The sequence below is a fragment of the Ursus arctos genome, unplaced genomic scaffold, assembly GCF_023065955.2.
Source record: "Ursus arctos isolate Adak ecotype North America unplaced genomic scaffold, UrsArc2.0 scaffold_16, whole genome shotgun sequence".
NCBI lineage: Eukaryota > Metazoa > Chordata > Mammalia > Carnivora > Ursidae > Ursus > Ursus arctos.
In genome coordinates this window covers 22,670,889-22,687,025 of record NW_026622830.1, presented here as the reverse complement: position 1 = coordinate 22,687,025, position 16,137 = coordinate 22,670,889, and the positions used below count along the sequence as shown (strand labels likewise).

General features: G+C 44.6%; 1 protein-coding gene and 1 non-coding gene across 2 annotated transcripts in view; one reads left to right on the top strand and one right to left on the bottom strand.

The window, feature by feature from the left end:
* Positions 1–590: 590 nt before the first annotated feature.
* On the bottom strand, positions 591–694 carry LOC113258846 (U6 spliceosomal RNA). The gene has a single exon (XR_003317369.1). It is a non-coding gene; the product is annotated as a U6 spliceosomal RNA (small nuclear RNA).
* Positions 695–2,089: 1,395 nt separating this feature from the next.
* The window catches only part of PHF20 (PHD finger protein 20), a 144,212-nt gene continuing 130,164 nt past the window's right edge, over positions 2,090–16,137 (top strand). The window contains exon 1 of the mRNA XM_026503408.4: positions 2,090–2,266. The gene's annotated coding sequence lies outside the window, so the exon portion shown is untranslated. The remainder of the gene's footprint in view (positions 2,267–16,137) is intronic.

Sequence of the window (16,137 nt, the reverse complement as noted above, 5' to 3'; positions counted from 1 at the left end):
TGCAACAGACAAAAAGAACTTCAACTTACAAATTGCAATGATTTATTTCCAGGCTGTGAGATCCTGGAGAGCAGGGTCTACATGTCATTCTGCCCTGTGTCTTTGGTGCCCAGCTCAAGCCTGGGTTTCAATACATGCAGGCTGAATAAGTGAAGAAACATGTTGTATTTGTGTGGGGCTATTGAGTCTGGGATTCTTGGCATAATTATGGTTGTGGGACAACAAATCCTCTATATGCTACAACAGCCACTAACATTTTTTTTTTTTTTTTAAGATTCCATTTATTTATTTGAGAGAGAGCATAAAGGGAGAGTGAGAGGGAGAACCAGACTCCCTGCTGAGCCTGACGTGGGGCTGGATCCCAGGACCCTGAGATCATGACCCGAGCTGAAGGCAGACACTTAACCAACTGAGCCACCCCGGTGCCCCAGCCACCAACATTTGAACAATTTCATGTTAAGAAACATAAACCAAGAGGATCCTGGGAAGGTCCTTTCTTACTGTATTGGAGCACTTAGCTGAGTTTATGCAGGTGGTTCTGGTCCTCAAATTCCTGAAGTGGTTTTTTTGTTTTTGTTTTGTTTTGTTTTACACATATGGAATATTTCACTAATTTGCATGTTATCCTTGCACAGGGGCCACATTAATCTCTGTATTGTTATAATTTTTGTATATGTGCTGCTGAAGGGAGCACAGCTGAAGCTTTTGTCCCTGGTTTCCCAGAACCTCTTCCTCTGCCCTGAGGTAATGCCCTCTTTGATCCTGATTCTAAGAACACCTCTCCTATGGACTTGGGCCATAAAGAAGAATCTACTAGTTTTGTTTTTTTTTTTTTTTCAGTATCATTTTCTTTCCTTTCATTCCCTTGACAGATATACATTGAAAATCTATTATTTGTCAGGTTTGAAAATTCAGTTGATGTAATATAGTTCCTAACTCTAATTTAGGAAACAAATACAATCAAGAGAACAAACAAATGAAATAATTAAAACTGTATTAGTGCTCCGTTGAAAATGAACAGTAATAAGGTAGAGAGTAATTGCCATGGGGCAGGCATTTGATTGAGTGAAACACTTTTAGATAATGTAGCTAAAGAGAGTCTCACAGAGGAGATGACAAACAGACCTGCATGATGAAGAGTCAGCTTTGCAAAAAGCAACAGCTTATTCAATGATCCAGCAGCTGGAAAGAATTTAGAAAGAACCACAGAAACTGACAGAAAGTCAGTGTGGCCGGAGGATGAGCAAGGGTGAAGGATGCAGGTGAATAGATGGGCTGTTTTAAGCAGGGCAGTGACAAGATTGTATTTACATTTTAAGAAGTGCAATCTGGCTGCCTTGTCTTTCCAATGTAAATTAAAGTCCACATGGCCCTCATAAATAACAAATGTTCAGCCTCTCTCCTTGGGACTTCCCAAGTCCAATTGGGAAAACATTTCATACCCTTTTGGTGTGGCTGCAACTCCCACCTTGGTCCCCCGAGGCAAAATACAGCTCCTCTCCACACCAGCAATTGGAATCCTTTCCTAGGAGTTAATGAGGCAAAGTGGAGGAGGTATTAGTGCAAAGACCCCGAGGCGTCAAGGAACTTGGCTTGAGCACTTGAAAGAGGCCCAGAACGTGGGAAAGCAGGATGTGTGAGAATTTGAGAGAGGCAGGTTAAGTTCAGAAGAGCCTGGTTGATAGGCTACAGTAAAGATTAAGATTTCAACCGGAAGAACAGTGGGCAATGAGTTTTGAGCAGAGTTTGGCTGTAATTATACTTGAGTTTTGAAAAGCTTCATCGTTTGTGTATGAAGAATAGATCGGAAGGGGAAAGGGTAATAGGATGGAGGGCACCACCATCATCTAAGAGAGAGGTGGCCTGGCCTGGAGTGTCGGCAGCGGGATGGAGAAAAGTGGGAGGCTTCGAGATGCACTTAGGAGGCAAAATTAACAGGTGATGGGTAGTGTCCACTCCCAGGCTTCGTGTTACCTCAGTGGTTATGGGTAAGTGGGGACTTCGTGCTCTGGATCAGGGCGCCGGCCTGGTTCCCGCGCGTCAGGGCAGTGGGCGTGGCCCGCAGGAGCCGTCTCCACGGGCATCAGGCGGGGCGGGGCCGAGGGCGGGGCAGCTGGGGCGCTGCGTCACTCGGTGGTGGCGATGGTGCGTGTGTGTGGGGGGCGGGGGATACGCTGGGCGCGTCCCGAGGGTCACGTGGTGCGCAGCACGCAGAGTCCTTCTGTCGGTTGGTCCTGGAGCGGCGCAGCCGGAGCGGGGCTGTGAGGTGAGCTCGCGGCGAGGCGCGGCGAGGAGAAGCCGACTGGCCGGGGCCGGGTTGGGCCGGGCCGGCGCCGTGAGCGCGCTGTGCTAGCGGGAGCGGTGACGACCGCCACCGCTGCTCCGGTCCCCTGCCCGGCCTCGCTCCCCGCCCGGCCCCGCTCGCCCAGCCCGGAGGGAGGCCCGGGGACCGCTGCTGAGAGCGTGGCGGGCGTGCGAGCGGCGCCCAATCTTCAGGGCTGCCCGAGGGAATGACGGCGGTCGCGGCCAATCAGTGCCGCCCGAGGGGGCTGGGCCGCGGGGTGCGGGCTCGGGGCGCGGAGCGGGCCGTGTTGGGGGTGGGGGGTAAGCGATAGGGCTAGAGGCTGAGCTGTGTGGTCCCCGGGAGCTCCACCACCAGCCGCTGCTGTTACCTTGTGCTTTGGGAACGCGTTTTCTTTTATTGACTCTTTTTTCCTATTCTGGGGAGCACACCCCTTTCTCAAGCCCCTGACTATGGGAGTGTCCCCTTTCTCTATAGTTCAGAGAATGTGGTGCATCCCCTTTCTTAAACTCCAGCCCTGAGGTTTTAATCTTAATTTCCAAAGCTCCTCAAACTGAGGATGTACCCCATTTCTCGGGCACCCCCCCAAATTGGGAGGACACTCCCTTTTCCGAGCCTCCAATCTGAACACGCACTCCTTTCAAATTTTGGGGTTTGCCCCATTATTGAGTCTCAAATCTGGGATCCAGTAACCAAAGTTTTGGGGGTGCTTCTATTCCCACAAATCCAAGAAAGACTCTCCTTCTCCAGGCCCCAGATCTTGCAACATGCTTTCCAAAATTTCTTAAATTTAGGGGCTACTTCGTTTCCCCAGCCTTTGAAATCTGGGGGTGCGCCTCATTTCCAGAGTCTACTGAAAATGCGATCCGAATCCTGAAGTTTGAAGGTAGAGGTTTGCGGTTGCACAAATAAAGGAATTCACTGCTTTTTCTAGTCACTGTGTTCTTGGGGTTGCACCCATTTTCATGAGTTCCTCAAATCGAACTACTTTATTTCCTGGGGGAGACTCATTTTCATATCTGAGTGTATTTATTTCCTGTGTTTCCAAAATGTACAGAATCCACCCCTTTTGGTTGCACAGTTCTCAGGGTGCAGCCACCTTCCTGATACTTAAATTGGGAGGACATACATTTTTTTCTAAGTCCTCTCATTCTGGGGCCATGATCCTTGGTTCTTGAGCATGCCTCCTATCCTTTTTAGCTTTTCTTCTATCCAAGACATTTTCATTCCTCAGTTTCCTTTCCTCTTTGGAACCCCATTTCCCTTTTAGGTGCTCTCCCTGCTTGGTCAGGGGACCCATTTCCTCTTCCTTCCTCTGGTGAATGCGTATCTTTCTTCAGCACAGCACTTTCTCTGCTTCTGCGGCGTTGTTTCAGAGCACACTTCCTATAGTCACGCCTCCTGAATTCCCCTCCCCTGAGGAAAAGATCCCCCTCCGCAAGGGTGCCTGCATGTTGTATTTTACATGTCTACTTTATCTTTTATCTTTCTGCTTTTTACTAACAGAAACTCTTCTATCTTAGCTTGCCCTATCCCATTTGCTGCATTTTTCTGGTTTCTAACTCCCTTTGGACACTGCTCTGCTTACTGATGTCTGTAGAGATTTTCCCTTTTCTGCTTACTCCTTGAGCTGGAGGTGGCCTCAAGTCCAGGACTACTTGACCCTCCAGCACTGGATTTAAACTGGAAAGGAATCCCCTTGCATTTCTTTGGTTATTCACAGGACTTTTAATCCTCCGGGTGGTTTTCTTCCTGTAAGATTCTGGTTGGATGTGTATTGTTTTCTCTCCTTTGCTTTCCCCCCCTATATTGGGAAAAATTTCTGAAGGGATTCTTCCAGTCTTGCTTCCAACTCATAAGATCCTCCCTACATTGGCTTTCTTCCTTCCTTTTATCAAGAAAAGAGGTCATTTGGAGGAATCTCTTCATCACTCTTTTTGTTCTTGTCCCTGAGGTGCAGGTGGGGGATGGATACTTATCTCTCCCCATCATTTTCTCACATGTCTGCCAGGGCTTGCTCTGGTTCCCCACCTTAAAATCTCCAAATATCTCAGACCTCTTGTCTTTTAAAAGCCTCTCAGTAGGTTCTTTCTTTTGTATTTCTCTCTGCTTTTCCAGATCTTACTTAGGGCTTCTCTGCCTGAACCCCTAACCGGATTAATTTCTCCACAGCTGGAATCCCGAGTGCTTATGGGATAATGATACCTCTGACCTTTCTCCCTTTTGGGAAGTACTTGAGTGTGCAGCTGTGAGGCCTCAGTGGGGGAGAGAGTTTGGGCCTGAGAAGCTATACTGGCAGGATGAGGCAGGAAAGTACTGCATTTTCAGGACCACATCCTTCTGAATCTCATTTGGAGATTGGATGTTTGCCCAGCACCTGCTTCTTAGGGATGCTGGGGGATTTAATGATACTCCCAGGGACCTGTAGGAATTAATGGGGCTTGTGGAGAAGTGCTCTGAACTCAGTGTTGGAACTTGCATAAAATTAACCATTATTATATTTTCAGAACAGCTAAGCTGTTTTATATTTCATGTGCTTGAAAGCCCTAGAGCTAGGTGTTTTATTTCAGGAAGTGAAATGGATCCCACATTTAGATCATGTGGTCGTTAGTAAATACCAAATTGATTAAAAAACACTGGAGGTCTATCTGATCAGTACCTAATAAAATATGATATGCAGAAAGTGAGCAGGTACTTGGTCTCTTGATGTGCCTGTTTGGTACTTTATCTGTTTGGTACTGCTATATACAGTGCACCCTTAAAGTATTCTCTGTCGATGCTTCTCAAACTTGAATGTACATTTAAATCACCTCTGGGGGAGGGTCTTGCTAACATGTTAATTCTGATCTAGTAGTTTTAGGGTGTGTCCTCAGTATCTGCATTTCTAATTCCCAGGTGATACCAATATTACTGAATTACACTTTGAGTATTGAAGTTCTATACTTCAATAGGAAATAGGAAGGTGGTGGTTAGCCTTATGCTGAGGTATTATTTTCCACTTTCTCTTTATCCAGACATATCCTCTAAAGTTTGTACAAGGCCATGGTCCCCTTCTTCTTTTTTTTTTTTTTTAAAGATTTTATTTATTTATTTGACAGAGATAGAGACAGCCAGCGAGAGAGGGAACACAAGCAGGGGGAGTGGGAGAGGAAGAAGCAGGCTCCTAGCGGAGGAGCCTGATGTGGGGCTCGATCCCAGAACGCCGGGATCACGCCCTGAGCCGAAGGCAGATGCTTAACCGCTGTGCCACCGAGGCGCCCCTGAAGGCAGATTCTTAACCGATTGAGCCACCTAGGTGTCCCTGAACATAATTCTTGACATAGTCTTTTTCTTCTTCTTTTTTTAATTTTTAAATTTTTAAAAAATTTTAAATTAAAAGAATTTTTGTTTCCTTTTTTGAGTGGGGGAGAGAGTTTGTGCATGTGCAAGAACAGGGGGAGAGAGAAGCAGACCCCCTGCTGAGCAGGGAGCCTGACCCGGGACATGGGGCTCAATCCCAGGATGCTGGGATCATGACCTGAGCTGGGTGCTTAACTGACCCTGCCACCCAGGCGCTCCTCTTCTCTTTTTATGGAGATTTATTTATTTATTTCTGGGGGGGGGGGCACGGGAACGAGGGTGCATTAGGTGAGGGGATGGAGAGGGAGACAAGCATACTCCCTGCTGAGTGGAGAGTCAGATGTGAGGCTCCATCCCAGGACCCTGACATCATGACCTGAGCTGAAATCCAGGGTTGGACGCTCAACGAACTGAGCCAGTGAGGTGCCTCTTGACATAGAGTCTTCTAGTGAATACTGCAGGGTTGATATAGTGGTTGGCCCTCTCATCTCTCTAGGTCCTCACTTGTCATCCTACCATGGGTAGGGAGACTGAGATACCCCAAATGAGCAGGGTCATATGTGTTGGAATTTCCAAGGAGGCCTTGGTGTTCTAGGTTCTTTGGAAATGGGCCTGGGAAAGGCAGGTGCCTGGACCTTGAATAGAAGCTGCTGGCTTATCTCTGTACCAGAGCTTCACAAAGGCGAATGCTGGTGGGAAGATGATATTCTTTGATGGCAATCAGTGCTTACAATGCTCTCTTTTTGTACCAAATGAGTCTTAGTGACTTTTCCTTCCCAAATGTCTTAAGTCATCTGCACCTATTTCCCTGGCTGTCACCTGTCAAGGCCTTTTTTTCCAGCATGATCCTGTTCTGGGCCCTAATCAGGACAAACCTGAATGACTAGACTGTTTTGTGTCCCGTGCCTCCCCCTCCCCCCTCATCCCTCACATGAATGTCAGATCCTCTTCAGTAACGGATTTGATCTGGATTTGGCCCTAGTCCCAGCTCTTCCACTCACTGTGAGACCTCAGGCAAGTCACTTAATGCTACTGGGCCTCACTCTCCCCAGTTGTAAAATGAGGGGCTGATTATCTCCAAGGTCTACCCTGCTCTGAGTCTTTGTCAGTACCTTGCTTAGAAACCCAGTGTCGGTGGGAGCTTGTTGTTAGCAGATCTGATTTCCTTCACGTGCTCTGTTGGGCGGGCTGCCAATCATTCACTCGTCCAAGTCACTCCTGTCACTGCCTCTTTTCTAACCTAGGCAGGCAGCTTGTCCTCACACCCAACTTCAGCATACTTCTGCCTCCATGTCCTCTGCCAGTTTCATGCTTAATTTCATTCAAAATTGCCTAAACTTCTCACTGTTATTCAGTGTTCCTTCAGTGTTAGATACTTCCTGAGTCACTAACAGGGAGTCTTGTAGTTTATATACAACTATGTTGGTAAATTCTCTCACTATAGGTATATATATATATATATATATATATATATATATATATATATATATATATATATATATATATATAGTGTTTTCTCCTCCCCACCCCAGCTAGCTTGCTTGCTTTCTTTCTTTCTTTCTTACAGATTTTATTTGTGAGAGAGAGAGAACTCTAGAGAGAGCGCAAGCAGGGTAGGTGAGCGGGGAGCCCATCCCAGTACTCCAGGATCGTGACCTGAGCCAAAGGCAGATGCTTAACTGAGTGAGCCACCCAGGCACCTCCCACCCCAGCTTTCTTTTTGGCTTTGAATTAGCAGGGTAGTCAGAATGAAATTTAAAAGTGAAGTAGGTAGTTTGCTTTTGGCTGGTGTTTGGGGAAAGTGAGATGTAATGCTTTTAGTCCTCTTTTTCCAAAGCTCTTCCATATCTGTGGGGGATCAGCTACCTGGTACTTCTCCCAGATTTTAACTCCCTATCCGAAATTTGGGAGTGTATCCTGAGTACAAGCGCTATTTAAAAATGACTTCCAAGTGCTTTTTTCCCTAAGAATACACTCCTAAAGCCCCAGACAAGAAATTGCTGAGGACAATGATAAGAAATCTAGATTTCAAATAACTTCATCAGTGAGGGAAACAGTTCTGTGAGAACACCCGATGATTCTCAAAGGCAGTTGCTGACACTGCCTGGAAATCAGGGCTCAAGGTTGTATATAACTCCCTAACCTCCCTTCCTCATCTGTCCAGGAGCTAGCTACTGGGGGGAAGTTTACATTTTTCATGATAAACATTCTTTAAGCCAAAATGTGTGCTTAGTTAGAGCCTCCTTAGTTAGATTGTAAGCTCAGAGAAAGGGAGGATATTCCTGTCTTATTCATCTCTCTCAGCAATTGCCCCTTACAGGTTGTTGACTGGCTAACCTTAACTTAGGGTAACCTATTGAAAATTGAAACCCCGATTTGTAATGCTTGACAACTTTGCTGGATCTTGGACTAGGTGTCCAGCTGTTCTTTGCTTTCTTTGACCAAATAATGGAAGTAATGAGCTTGCAGAAATCCCATAAAATTTTAGGAGCCTGGTGTGAGTCACCAATCATAAGTAGGGCAGTTTGTATGAAAGGGAGGTGGTGTCTGGATCCATGGACTTTGTTGAAGGAGGGAGAAGAGGAGTCTGGGGAAGGATTTAAAATGATGGTTTGGGTGTGCCTGGCTGGTTCAGTCTGTAGAACATGCGACTGTTGATCTCAGGGTTGTGAGTTCAATCCCTACATTGGGCGTAGAGCTTACATTAAAAAAAAAAAAATGATGGTTTGATCTGATGAGAGCTTATCCCATGTCAGGACATAATCCTAGGATTTTATTTTTTTATTATTTATTTTAATTCTTTAAAAAGATTTTATTTGAGAGAGAGAGAGAGAGTGAGTGAGTGCACAAGTGGGGGTCAGGGGCAAAGGGAGAGGGAGAGGCAGACTCCCTCCTGAGCAGGGATCCTGACATGGGGCTTGATCCCAGGACCTCAGGATCATGACCTGAGCTGAAGGCAGACACTTAACCGACTGAGCCACTCAGGCACCCCAATCCTAGGATTTTAAAGGCTGACTCCCAGGCATCTTAGTATTTCAGGCTTTCTTTGTCCTAGTACAGACTTAATTTTTTTTTAGGGGGAGGGTGTGGGAAGGGTAGAAGGAGAGAGAGAATCCCAAGCAGACTCTGTGCTGAGTGCAGAGCTGAATGTGGGGCTCAATCCCAAGGCCCTGTGATCATGACCTGAGCCAAAGGCAAATGCTTAACTGACTGAGGCACCCAGGTGCCCCATTTCTTAATCTTTATTTTTTATTTTATTATTTTTTAAGATTTTATTTATTCGTTTGACAGAAAGAGCAGAAGCAAGGGGAGCAGCAGGCAGAGGCAGAGGGAGAAACAGGCTCCTCGCTGAGCAAGGAGCCTGATGTAGGGCTTAATCCCAGAACCCTGGGATCATGACCTGAGCTGAAGGCAGACACTTAACCAACTGAACCACCCAGGCGTCCCATTCCTTCATCTTTAAAATGGGAATGAGAAAACCTAACATATAAGGTTATCAAAACTTGGTAAAGTGTGAAGAGTTGAGTGTATCTTACTATTCTGTTTTATTCCTCACAAATTGTTTTTTAAAATCCCTTCGTGTTATTTGTCAGTTTGTATTTTATCCGTAACTCTATCAGTAGAGAAGGAAAAGACAATTTTTTTTTCATTTTTACACTGAACAGCTTAAACAAGTAATCCCTTAATATCATTAGTGTGCAGATATCCCAAAGGCCTCTTTTATTTATTTATGTATATTTCCAAAGGCCCTTTTTAAAAAGTAGTGTAAGTATAGTGGGTCTTAGAGGAGGTCCTGCTTCTCAAATCCCAGCTCTTCCACCTAGTCAGGTGACCATGGGCAAATTATTTTCTCTAAGCCTCCTTTCCCTCTGTAAAATGGGATAATACTGCCAACTTCTCTGCATTGTTGGGAATAAGGTATTTGTCAAGGACTTAGCCTGTGGTGAAGTAAATGTAAGCCATTTCCTGGTATTAATAATAAAGGCCAGGAATAAAAGTTAATATTTAAAGAATAAGGTAATGAATTAGTTAACTATTAAATACTTTATTTGTCTTTAAAACCCCATAAGCAGTGAAACCGTTGTAATTCAGGAAAATGTCTTTGGAGGCCCTGTGGAGTAATGACTCCATATTCAAATTGGTGGCTCCGTCGGTTAAGCATCGGGCTCGGCTCAGGTCATGATCTCATGGGTCATGAGATAGAGCCCCAAGTGGTGTTCCGTACTCTTTGGGGAGTCTGCTTGAGATTCTTCTGCCTCTGTTCCTCCCCTTACTCGGGAGTGCCCACACGCATGCATTCTCTTTCTCTCTCTCCCTCAAATAAATAAATCTTTTTTATTTATTTATTTTTTTAAGATTTTATTTATTTGTTTGACAGAGACAAGGATAGAGGGAACACAAGCAGGGAAAGCTGGAAGAAGGAGAAGCAGGCTCCCCGCTGAGCAGGGAGCCTGATGTGGGGCTTAATCCCAGGACGCTGGGATCATGACCCAAGCTGAAGGCAGACGCCTAACGAATGAGCCACCCAGGTGCCCTAAATAAACCTTAAAAAAAAAAAAAAAAAGGCTCCCTCTGAAAGGAAGTCACACAAACCCACTCTACAGCTACCAGCATTTGTGGACTGGAGCCTCCCCTGACTGAAAAACGAATACGGTTTTTCTTAGGCCCCAGGAGGAAAATTGTGGTCTGTCTTCAGGTGCCTCATTCCTTGTGCCTTGCCTTCCTCCCCTGCCCCTAAGGAGTAATAAGGGTTCCTTCATTTACGCGTGGGTAGCACTTTCAAAGAGCCTCCACGTGATGTCTTCTTGAATCCCTACTTCCTTCTAGGGGAGAGATAGTTGTCTTTTTTCTGTTTTTATTCTGCCAGTGAGGAAGTTGACATTTAACAAGCACCTGACCACCCCGTAAGGGCACTGCCTGTTAAATGCTGGGGCTGCCTATGAGGGAGTTCAGGGCCTTGTGAGAGATCGCTCAGAGACAGGCAGTTTCAGTGTCGAGTGCTGAGTGCTGTGGCCCAGAGAACAGGCCAGACTGCCATGGGAGAATATTATAGTGAGCCGCTGGCCCAGCCAGCCCCTTCGGGGAGGTGTGGAAGGACTGGGCAGAGCAAAGGTCCTGGAGGTTGGAACTGCTAGGAGTCTGGCTGTACATGTGGCTGTGAGAGCAGTAATACTCTGAGAGCCTAAGTAATTTCTCTCTTCACAACACCTGTATGAAGGTATGAAGTTGGTACTGGTACTATTCCTATTTTACAGGTGAGGAGCCTGGGGTTACAGAGAAAATGACTTGTACAATGTTAACTGGAAAATATTGGAGCTGGGATCCAAACCCAGCCTGTCTCACTCCAGAGTTCTGGCACCTAACTATTGTGTGCCACTGCCCCTCTGCTAAGCTTGCCTACTGTCCTATTTTTAAGGGCCCACCTTTAGAGACTCCTAGGTTGGTTTGGTCACAATGGCTAACTCACTCATCCTTAATGCCACACTGAGTAGCTTGAACTTGGTTCCATAGGGGAACTACTGAGCTGGTTTTTTTTTTTAAATTGAGATATAATTGACATAACCCGAACTGGTTGATTGATTGATTTTATTTTATTTTTTTTAAGATTTTATTTATTTGACAGAGAGAGAGCACAAGCAGGGGAAGCAGCCGGCAGATGGAGAGGTAGGAGCAGGCCTCCTGTTGAGCAGGGAGCCTGATGTGGGGCTCGATCCCAGGACCCTGAGATCATGAACTGAGCTGAAGGCAGCCACTAATGACTGAGCCACCCAGGCGCCCCCAGAAATTTATTTTAGAGTGGGGAGCCTACTTCTTCCTCTGCCTTCCCCTCGTCCTGCTTGTGTGCTCGCTCTCTCTTCTCTTTCTGACAAATAAAATCTTAAAAAAAAAGTGAGAATCATCATCATCATCATCACTACAAATCTCTAAGGTAGACACTAAATGAGATGATGGTTATAGAAAGCACTTAGAATAGTATCTGTATTAAAACAGGCAGAAGAGGTGAGTTTATGAGACAGTGTTGATTTGATCTGGGAGGGTGTGGCTAGGGGTTTTGAGCTCTGCTGAAAGCCCTTATAGTTACTGGATTAGATCTGATGGGGGCCTGAGGTGAGAGAGGCCTAGAAGTAGGTATTACAAAGTGGGGAGTGTGAGCGGGAGGCAAGGGTGATGTCCATGTTTCTAGCTTGGCACATTGACCAGTCTTGGGCCTTCAACTCTGATGAGGAGAAAAGGTACTTGTGAGGGTAGGATGATTAGCTCAGTGAAGGTGAGGAAGGTGGCAAAGGTTATTGAGCAAATATATTCTGGAGCCCAGCCTGTACAATAGGCCCTTTCCACTGCTTTGGGCAGATCACTGATTTGACCAACTCATTCTCAGTGTTTTGGAATAAGTAAACTCAACCTGTGTTTGCTCTCTGTCTGAATTTTAATTGTGGAAGGAAAAGCTTGGCTCTTGGAGAAAGCATTTCAAGTATCTGTAAAGAGGGTAAGGGAATTTTTGGCCTATTTCTTTCTTTCCTTCCTTCTTTCCTAATTTCACCCCCTCTCCTTTGCTTACTTCCTAACCTCCTCGAATAAAAGAGGTTAATTCAGTTGTTACAGTGTGACCTGGGGAGGGGCCTGAGGAATGGAACCGGTCTTGGCTTTAGATCCAGTCTTCCTTCTGTGTCCTTGAGGGTGGAGGGGCCCTTGCCCCGACTTCAACCAGTTTGTCATCTCCCTAGGACTACAGACATGCTTCTTACGTTCTTTAGTATATTGGGTACTATTTGTTGATATTTCATGATAATATTGACTAGACTATAATCCTTTGTGCCTTATAATCCTTTGTGTCCTTTTTGCTGCTACTACTGTTACACAACTATTTTATCTTCAATACTGAATATTTAGTGTTTACTGTGCTAAGTATTGGACATCCATTAGCTCACTTATTCCTCACATCAACCCGAGGAGGTAGGGGTTATTAATCCCATTTTATAGGTGGGCAAACAGAGAGAGGCTCAGTGATTTTTCTCATCTTAACTCCGCCAACAATTAGTGGAGCCAGGATTGGTGAGAATCTGAGTCTAAAATCTCTCTGTGCTCCCATCCCTAAGCATTCCTGACCTTCCTCCAAGACAATACTCTGGCAGAGAGTCCCCTTGGAAACTTCTTCCTGTGAGATCAAGGTGTCACTGGACCTGCTGATACTGTTTATGCATTTATGGGACAACACTGTGGGCTGCAGGCTAGTCTCCACCTCCTAGGCACTGGGCTGTGAGGGGGAGGGGACCTCATTCCCACCTGAGGCACCTTGCCTGTAGGACTTTCTCTTTGCCTAGATTTTTTCCCCTAGATCTTACATGGTTGTCTTCTGGTCATTTAGATCTCTGTCAGATCTCAGCTCTTCAGAGTCCTTAGTAACAGCCTTATCTAAAGTGGTCCTCCTCTGTCACTGGTTCACATTGTTTTGTTCATGTTTTCCCCAGGGTGCTTATCCTGCCAGAGATTATCTTCTTTGTGTGTATCTTGTTTATTGTCTCCCTTCCCCACTAGAGAACAGGGATGGGGTAGTCTTGTCCTCCTAGTATCTCTCTGCAGCACCTGGCTCATAGGCATTCAATAAATACTTATTGAGGGGCGCCGGGGTGATTCAGTCGGTTGGGTCAGGTTGCGGTCTCAGGGTGGTGGGATGGAGCCCTGTGTCAGGCTCTGCACTCAGCGTGGAGTCTGCTTGTCCCCTCTCCCTCTGCTCCTCCCCCCAGCCCCACCCTGCTCAAATAAATAAAATGTTTTAAAAAAATAAATATTTATTGAATGAAGGAGGCATAAAGATTTAAGGTGGTGTTTTGCTTGAAGTGTCCCTCCATTGAAAAGGTGTTGCATTAAGTTTCAGAGGCACCATCAGCTTTAAATGGAGGTTGAATGCAAGCACTATTAGGTTATCACAAAGCTTGTTCTGTAGTTTCTGGTGATTGACATTCTTCCCTTGAGTGTCCCTGGGTTTATTTCCCCCTGATTCTGTCTCAGCTGACTTGTTGAAAAGTCTTGTTCCATACCCATCTATCACTTTAATTCTTTATTACTTTGAGCCTTCAGTTCCTTCTTGAGCACAATGGGGTTGCTGAGGGCAGGACCTCCAGTTACCATGGCTACAGTACTCTTCCACCTCTCCCAGAATGAAACCCAGAGTCCTTGTCAGTATAACATTAACTGTAAATGTATTATGAATTCGGAAAATTCTGCCATTTTTTGAGTACCTACTTTGTGTCCCTACAAATAGGGACTTTTCACATCTTTTCTCACCTAATCCTTATAGCATCCAAGATAGGGGCCATTATTAATCCTCATTTGATGAGTTAAGAAAGAGAACTCAAAAATGTAGCTCATAAACAAATATGTGGTAGTGGTTGAGAATCTGGAGCCATAGGGCCTATGGTTCAAATCTTGGCACAGCCTCTTACTATATGGGTGTCCTAGGATGTCCCTAACTTTCCTTTGTTCCTCTTTCTCATTTTTGCAGTAAGGATTAATAATGGTAGCTACTTCTGTAGTTGCTATAAGGATTACATGACTTAATATGTGTACAGTTAGCTATTGTTATTATCATTATAAATGTTTTTTATGTAGGTCTTGTTAGTCTGCCTAAGGATATTTTCTGTCTGTTCTTTTGTAAAGTTAGTTCACATCCTTGTCATTTTGTGTTTTACTTCATTTATTATGCATCTGTTGAGTGTCAGTCATTCCTTTCCCTAATGGATCTTAGAGTATAATCCTACTACATTAGGTTTTATTTAAATATTCTCTCTCTCTCTTTTTTTTTTTTTTTTTTTGTTTGTGTTTTGTTTGAGAGAGAACAGAAGTGGCAGGGAGATGGGAGAGGGAGAGAGAATACCCCAAGCAGGCTTGATCTCAGGACCCTGAGATCATGACCTGAGCCAAAAAAAAGAGTCAGATGCTTAACCAGCTGAGCCACCTAGGTGCCCCAGTATTCTCTTGTATTTAAACATGTGAACTATATCTAGTTTCCCCAGAGTTTTATCTAAAGAGCTATTTTTTTTCTCGTTTTTACAAAATGATTTATTTTTATCCTGAACTGTATTCTTCACATTGAAGTTACTGAGTCCAAGTGTATAAGCAGTTTTATAGCTTGTTCGTTGCTTGCAGATTGAGGTAATAAAAGGATGGCCATGGTCAGGGCATTAGGCAGTGGTTGAAATGTTCAGTTTCCCCACAGCTGGGCCAGTCTTAGGTTTTGTTCTTTCTGAAAAGTTAAATATTTCTGCTTGTTATATAATGGTGTGATAATTCTGACACAACATATGAAAAGCATCCAATTACTTAATCTTCCTGTCTGTATTCAAATTATGTTTATATCTAAAGGCATGAATATAATAAACATAGTAACAGCTTTGGTAGGGGAGAGAAGAAGGGCCTTTGAGAAGTGGTTTGTGTATCTCTGGGAAAATCCTGTTACATGTTATAAGAGGGATGGCTCCTGTTTTTTGTTTTTTTGTTTTTTCAAGATTATTTATTTATTTATTTGTCAGAGAGAGCGAGAGCCCAAGCAGGGGGAGCGGCAGGCAGAGGGAGAAGCAGACTCCCTGTTGAGCAAGGAGCCCAATGTAGGACTCAGTCCCACAACCCTGGGATCATGACCTGAGCTGAAGGTAAACGGTTAACTGACTGAGCGACCCAGGCATCCCGGGATATCTCCTGGTTTGGAGGACCTCTGAAGCTGCTAGCTCCTCTGCACCTCAGTTTTCTTTCTGTGCCATGGGAATGTCACATATAGTTATAACTAGATCACTTGGCAGTTATGAAGGTCTGGTAAGACGGTATAAAAATGAAAGGACTTTCCTCTGTTTAAATAATATTTTTTTAAAAATACAAAGAAGTAATCCAAAATTAAAATATTATCAACTAGATACATCCCTGCCAACAACAAAAAAAGTACATTCTCAAGGTTAGAAAATTCTAACAATATAGTAAGATAAAAAATGAAAAATTACATTTCCATGCTCCATTCCTCTCATTAAGGGAACTACTGAAACAGTTTCTTAGTTCTTGGACGCCAGGGTGGCTCAGTCGGTTAATGGTCTGCCTTTGGCTCAGGTCATGATCCTGGAGTTCCAGGATCAACCCTGCATCAGGCTCCCTGCTCAGCCAGGGGTCTGCTTCTTCCTCTGCCCCTCACCCCTCTCACACACTCTCTCTCAAATAAATAATTAAAATCTTAAAAAAAAAACAAACCCAAAAAACAGTTTCTTAGTTCCTTTTAAGAAATAATTTTATGGGTATGCTATAATAGATGTGTCTGTATTTATGTTTGTTTACATTGAAAGGATAATACCATGCACATGCCTCTATACTGTGCCCTTTTTACTTGACAATATGTCTTACAGATGGCTCCGTATCAGCATCTGCTGATTGCCATTATTCCTTTTAATGGCTGTACAACATTCTATTGTATAGATGAGCCGTAATTCATTTACCAAGGCCTCTTTTGATGGACA